This window comes from Vulpes vulpes, chromosome 9, assembly GCF_048418805.1.
Source record: "Vulpes vulpes isolate BD-2025 chromosome 9, VulVul3, whole genome shotgun sequence".
Classification (NCBI taxonomy): domain Eukaryota; kingdom Metazoa; phylum Chordata; class Mammalia; order Carnivora; family Canidae; genus Vulpes; species Vulpes vulpes.
The window spans coordinates 32,632,044-32,638,060 of record NC_132788.1 but is presented as its reverse complement, the minus strand read 5'-3'; the positions used below and the strand labels follow the sequence as shown (position 1 = coordinate 32,638,060).

The window sequence follows — 6,017 nt, the reverse complement described above, 5'->3', positions numbered from 1 at the left end:
TCCGCCAGCAAAATGTGAGTCCTGGGGGATCCCTGGGTGGCTCAGCGGTTTAGCACCCGCCTTTGGCCCAGGGCGTGATCCTGTCGATCCAGGATCGAGTCCCACGTCGTGCTCCCTGCATGGAGCCTGCTTCTCCCTCTGCCTGTGTCTCTGCCTCTCTCTCTCAATCATGAATAAATATAATCTTTTTTTAAAAAAAAACCTGTGAGTCCTGTAGAATACATATGTATTTTATGCACCCTTAAGAAGCGTTTATTGTATTAACTGAACTCCTGAAAGGACAGGCACACCACAAACAAATTTTGCTCAAACCACCGGATCTCCATGGAAGCTGCTAGGATCCAGTCACGAGCAACCTGAGCTCAAACTGACATCCTTAGAATTTCTCCAGGAAACCATCAGGTGGGGTGGAGATGGGCACTCTGACAAGTATCTGCTTTCTAACCTATGCTTGAGTTTGAGAATATCCTTACCTTCTGGGAAATGAGTCTTATTCTCTCTAAGGTTGCTCCTGAGAAGAATGTGATTACTACCCAGGATGAAGCCTGAAACCAAGAGCCAGGCTGGAATTGGGAGCCATACTGGAGCCAGAAGGGGAGTTGGAGGTGGGGGCAGGACTGCTTGTCAACTTGAGAGGGGTTGTCAGCAGTAATCAGTCAGCACTGGGGTCAGAGCAGGTGGGATCCTCAAGGGAAGGGTTGGATGAGCTCCAGAAGAAAAGGTAGTGTGGAGGCAGGGGCCAGATCCAAACCAAACATCCGGACCTAGTTCACAAGTATTCTGGACATCAGATCAGGGGTCCCAAACCAAGTGGAGACCAGAATCAGGGCAGTTTCTGGAAGTGCTCTGGGTGTCAGGGCACAGCTGAACACAAGAGCCAAGCAGGGAGTCAGCCCTGTTCCTTGAGACTATTAGACCTGGGCATAGATTGGAAGAGGAGAAAGATGACCCCAGGAGGTAAAGGGACTTGAACACTAATGACTGAGTAACTCTAATAAATTATCTCTTAATTCCATTATTCTGGAGACCAAACCACATCTCTTAAACAAAAAGGAAGGGGAGGAGGAGGAATGAAAGAATTGTGTTGCAAAATCAGTGGAATAAAACATTAAAAAAATGTCTAGCCCTCTCCAATCACATATCCTTCTCATCTCTTGTGAGCTAAGCTGGCTCCTGGGTTAGCGCATGTAGCTCATGTAGCTCATGTAGCGCATGTAGTGCATCTCCAGTGAGCTAAGCACAGCTCCTCGGGTTCCCTGATCGGGCTTCCGGGCTGGGGCGGGGGGACTATGGGCTCTCTTCTGCATTACACTGGCTGTGAATTCACTTTCCTGCCTGGATGTAGTGGGAGAACAGGCTCCAAGCTGGTATGATGAGCTGGATGGGTATGTGAATTGGGCAGAATTTCCCACCAAGCTCCCTGGCCCAATAGGCCACTGGCTCAGCTCTGTAGATCAGCATAGCACTGGCTGGGCTCTCTGTGCAGCTGCTCCCATAGATGGGGCTGTAGGATTGTCTGTGCAGCTCCCCAGGCACTCTGGTTAGGCCTCCTGTCTTGGCAAGACAGAGGGCTATAGGCAGCATTCTCCAGGGCTTTGAGCTTGCTTCCTTGCCAAGGCAGAAGGACTGAACAAGCTCCAAGGTGTGTATGGCTCATTTGCTGTGGACTTAAATCAAGCTGAGCTGCTCCCTGGCCACACAGAGCCACCAACTCAGCTCTGCAGATGGGCAGAGTCACTGGCTCTAGTATCTACTTGGTCGCTCCTGCAAGGAAGAATGCTGTCAGCCAAGATCTGGACACTAGTTGCTATAAACCCTACCCCAACTCCTCCATCTCAATCTGATTCCCAGGGATTGAAACCCCTAGATTTCCTCTATGATCCCTATGAGGCAAGACCCAAGTGGATCTCCCAGGAAGCATCCCACAATGCTCGACGAGCTAGATGTTCATCCGGAGCTCTCTCCTTTTTCCCACTGGAGAAACCATAGGCCGGGGGGGGGGGGGGGGGGGGGGAGGGGACCTCTCAATGCATCCTGTGCTGGTCTGGGGAGCATGATGCCATCAGTATAACTGCTCTTCTTGCCCTTCTAATGCAATCCTTTTTAGTCTCTGTGTTCGAGGGGGTTTTTTCAGCCCTACTCCCATTCTAGGATTTACAAATGGTGTCTTGCCGATGGATAGTTGCTAGCTGTCCTTGTGAGGAGGACTGATGTTGGGAACCACCTGCATTGCCATCTTGATGACATCAATCCCCTTCATGCCTGGTTTCATCTTTAGACCATGCTTTCCTAACAGTTCCTGACATTTGATCTTTTCCTAGAGCCATTTCTAAAATTTAGCATTGTTTGAAGAGGCTGGGAACTTTCAAACCTAGTAGTTCCTCGTGTTCAACAACTTTTTCTTTAACTTCTCTCTCTCCCTCTCTCCTTTACATCATGCAATAAACTGCAAAAAGAAGCTAGCTTGCACATTCCATATCCTGCCCGAAAATATTCTTTAGTTTAACCATCCTGCTGATTCAGTGCCTTTTCTAGTTCCTATGACACCACGTGAAACAGTGCCTCTCAATTTTTTGCCACCATATACGAGGGATTCTCTTTTTACATGTCTCCAGTCATATTCTCACCTACCTGACAGCCTCCATGGCAGCCTCCTCAAGGGCCACAAGGTTGTTAATAGCAACTTCAAGGCCTTTTGCCTTTTGCTAAAAATCTCAAGATGTTCTAGCTTTTCTCTACTTACTCAGTCCCAAAGCTACTCCTGCATGTTTTGGATTTTGTTATAGTAGCAGTACCAAAGTCTATGTTAATTCTCTATTTTTCCCCAACAGATTATCTCAAAACTCAGCAGCAGAAAACAATCATTAAATTTATTGTCTTTCAAAAAAAACCCAAATTTATTGTCTTTCATATTTTCTGTGGTTAAGGAATTGGGGTTTGATGGGATGTGCTATCTTGTAGTATTGTGAGATTTAGACATCAGATGGGGATGCATCTATCTGAAGGCTTGAGAGGGAAGAAGATCCACTTAAAAGGTGGTTAACTCATGGGACTGGCAAGCTGAGTTGCCTATTTTTTTTTTAAAGCCCTCCGTTCCTCTCCATCTGGGCTTCATTACAGGGCTGCTCATCATGTAGCTGCTGGCTTCTCCCAGAACAAGGAATCCAACTGTCCTTTATGTCCCAGCCTAGAATGTCACTCAGGAGCACCTCTAATGCTAACTCTACTGGTCATACCAACTAATTTCCAACTCAATATGCAAGGAGACTAATGGGTATAAATATCAGAAGGTGATGACAATTGAGAGCCATCATCAAGTCCGGCTACTATTTACTGTTTGTTGTTTTCTACCATAGCTATGGGTCATATTTTTCTTCTTTGCATGTCTAGTGATTTTGTATTGGATGCTGGATCTTGTAGAGTATGCATATTTAATATTAGATTTCTTTGCTTCCCTTAAATGCTATTGGACTTTGATTTGATAGAAAGTTATTTATATATCAGGTCAATACATAAGACTTGTTTTTAAGCCGTGTTAGGTCAAGTCTAAGGTAGTCTTTAGTTCAGGGCTAGTTTTGCCACACTATGAGGCAAAACTCTCCCAAGTTTCTACTGAAAGCCCCAGTGAGGACTCTGCATTCTGGCTGGTCAAAACTTAAACATCCCCCAGCTCTGTATGAGCTTGGGCAACTTTTTAGCATCTATTTCTCTAATTATGTTTTGCCTCAGCCCTTGGGATTTTATCCCATGCATGTGTGGTTAAGTATATAGTAACAGACTCTGGCCAGGCTTTTCCTGACTTCAAGGAAGTTTGTCGTCCGTATCCATAACTGGGGATTTGAAGACAAACTTCAAGGGAACCCCTTGCACATTTCTGAGGCATTTTATGTCTAGAGTTGCCTCCTCCCTGGCACTCAGCCTCCCATATTCCAGCCACCTCATTCCCCCTAAACTCTGCTTGTTCTCCTCAACTTAGAGAAAATGCTGTGTTTTACCTAGATTCTCCTTCCTGGGCTGCAGTCTAGAAAATGTCTCTAAGGAGGTCAGAGAGATTCTATGGTTCACCTCATTTATTTCTTTTTTTCCAGGGATGATAGTCCTCCACTGTTTGTTGCCCAGTTTCTGAAAACAGTTGTTCAATACATTTTGTCCCATTATTTACAGTAAGAGGGCGTCTTTCAACTAACTATCAGATCTGGGGATCCCTGGGTGGCGCAGCGGTTTGGCGCCTGCCTTTGGCCCAGGGCGCGATCCTGGGGACTCGGGATCGAGTCCCACGTTGGGCTCCCAGTGCATGGAGCCTGCTTCTCCCTCTGCCTGTGTCTCTGCCTCTCTCTCTCTCTCTCTGTGTGACTATCATAAATAAATAAAAATTAAAAAAAAAAACTATCAGATCTGGAAACAGAAATCTCCTTTTTTCCTATTTATGTCATTCATTTTGCTGAGTTTACTGTTTGGGTTCACTCTAGTTCATCTCCTTGAAGTAGGCTTTGAAGTAAATTAATTATAGGGGACTTCAGTATATCTGGAAAATCCCTTTTCTCTTTCAATAAGTTAATAGCCAGGTAATACAAAAAATGATCTCATAATTCCCTTGATTGGCTCTTAAACCTTCTAAAATAACAATCAAAAGACTTTGCTTTAACAAAGTAAATACATTTTCAAGGAAATTGCAGGAGAGACTGATGTATATACTATGTCAATTGCCCAGAAAGTTCAGAAAAGTTCTTCCATATAACCTTATTGCCTTCAAATCTCCTAACTCTGGGAAACAAACAAGGGGTGGTGGAAAGGGAGGGGGGCAGGGGGTGGGGATGACTGGGTGACGGGCACTGAGGGGGGCACTTGATGGAATGAGCACTGGGTATTATGCTATATGTTGGCAAATTGAACTCCAATTAAAAAAAAGCAAAGAATAAATCATCATTATAAATAATATCCTTTTATGCTGCAAATCTGCAAAATAAGATGACTCTACCCTTTATTCCCACTCCCTCTCCCCAACTTTTTTTCTTTTCTTGATGGAGAAAATCCTTGAGGTGATTGAGGTATAACTTTGTTGGTTAATGTTTGTCAAAGTATATAGCCATCTGTCTAAAGTTAAAGAATATGTTGGCCATATAAGAATCAAGTTATAGAGGCACCTGGCTGGCTCAGTCGGTAGAGCATGTGACTCTTGATCTCAGGGTTGTGAGTTCAAGCCCCATGCTGGGTGTAGAGGTTACTTAAAAACAAAAAAAAAGAGAGACGCCTGGGTGGCTCAGTGGTTGAGCATCTGCCTTCCACTCAGGGCATGATCCTGGAGTTCTGGGATCGAGTCCCACATCGGGCTCCCTGCAGGGAGCCTGCTTCTTCCTCTGCCTGTGTCTCTGCCTCTCTTTCTGTGTCTCTCATGAATAAATAAATATTTTAAAATAAAAATAAATAAATAAAAATTTTAAAATATCAGCTGAGAGTAACTTTAAGAAAAGATAACCAAATTATAACATGGCTATACTTATAAAGAAGAATATACAGGCACTTATAATTACCACTTTGATTTGACACTCAGTCAACAACTGATATCTGTTATTGTATTATATGTACGTATATATGTATATGTATAGATACGCATATATGTACGTATATATGCATATATGCACACATACTTTGTATATAATACATAATAAAATACTTATTATCTGATGCTGTGCAGAGGAAAACTGATATTCCTACCAATGGTACATTTAAAATGATCTTACTGTTTGTTTTTCTAGTGTCAATAGAGAATGTCAGCATTTATTTTCTATTTTTGCATAGATAATTGAATATATTCTTTTCTTTGAAAAGAAAAAGGCTCTAAGAATTCTAAAGTTCAAGATTTTCTTAGAGGGCATCTGACCTGAATCATACAGTGGAACTGCTGTGGACTTCATAATCTTTAGTCTGCACAGATGATGCCCTGAGACATAATCCTTCTGCCCAGATTTTCTACAAGAGGTAGAGCAGGAATTGCAAATGGAATCAGAATCCAGGAA

The 6,017-nt window shown here is 43.5% G+C and overlaps 1 non-coding gene across 1 annotated transcript; it reads left to right on the top strand.

Moving 5' to 3' along the window:
- Positions 1–5,142: 5,142 nt before the first annotated feature.
- TRNAK-CUU (transfer RNA lysine (anticodon CUU)) lies at positions 5,143–5,215 on the top strand. Its single transcript has one exon. It is a non-coding gene; the product is annotated as a tRNA-Lys (tRNA).
- Positions 5,216–6,017: the final 802 nt, after the last annotated feature.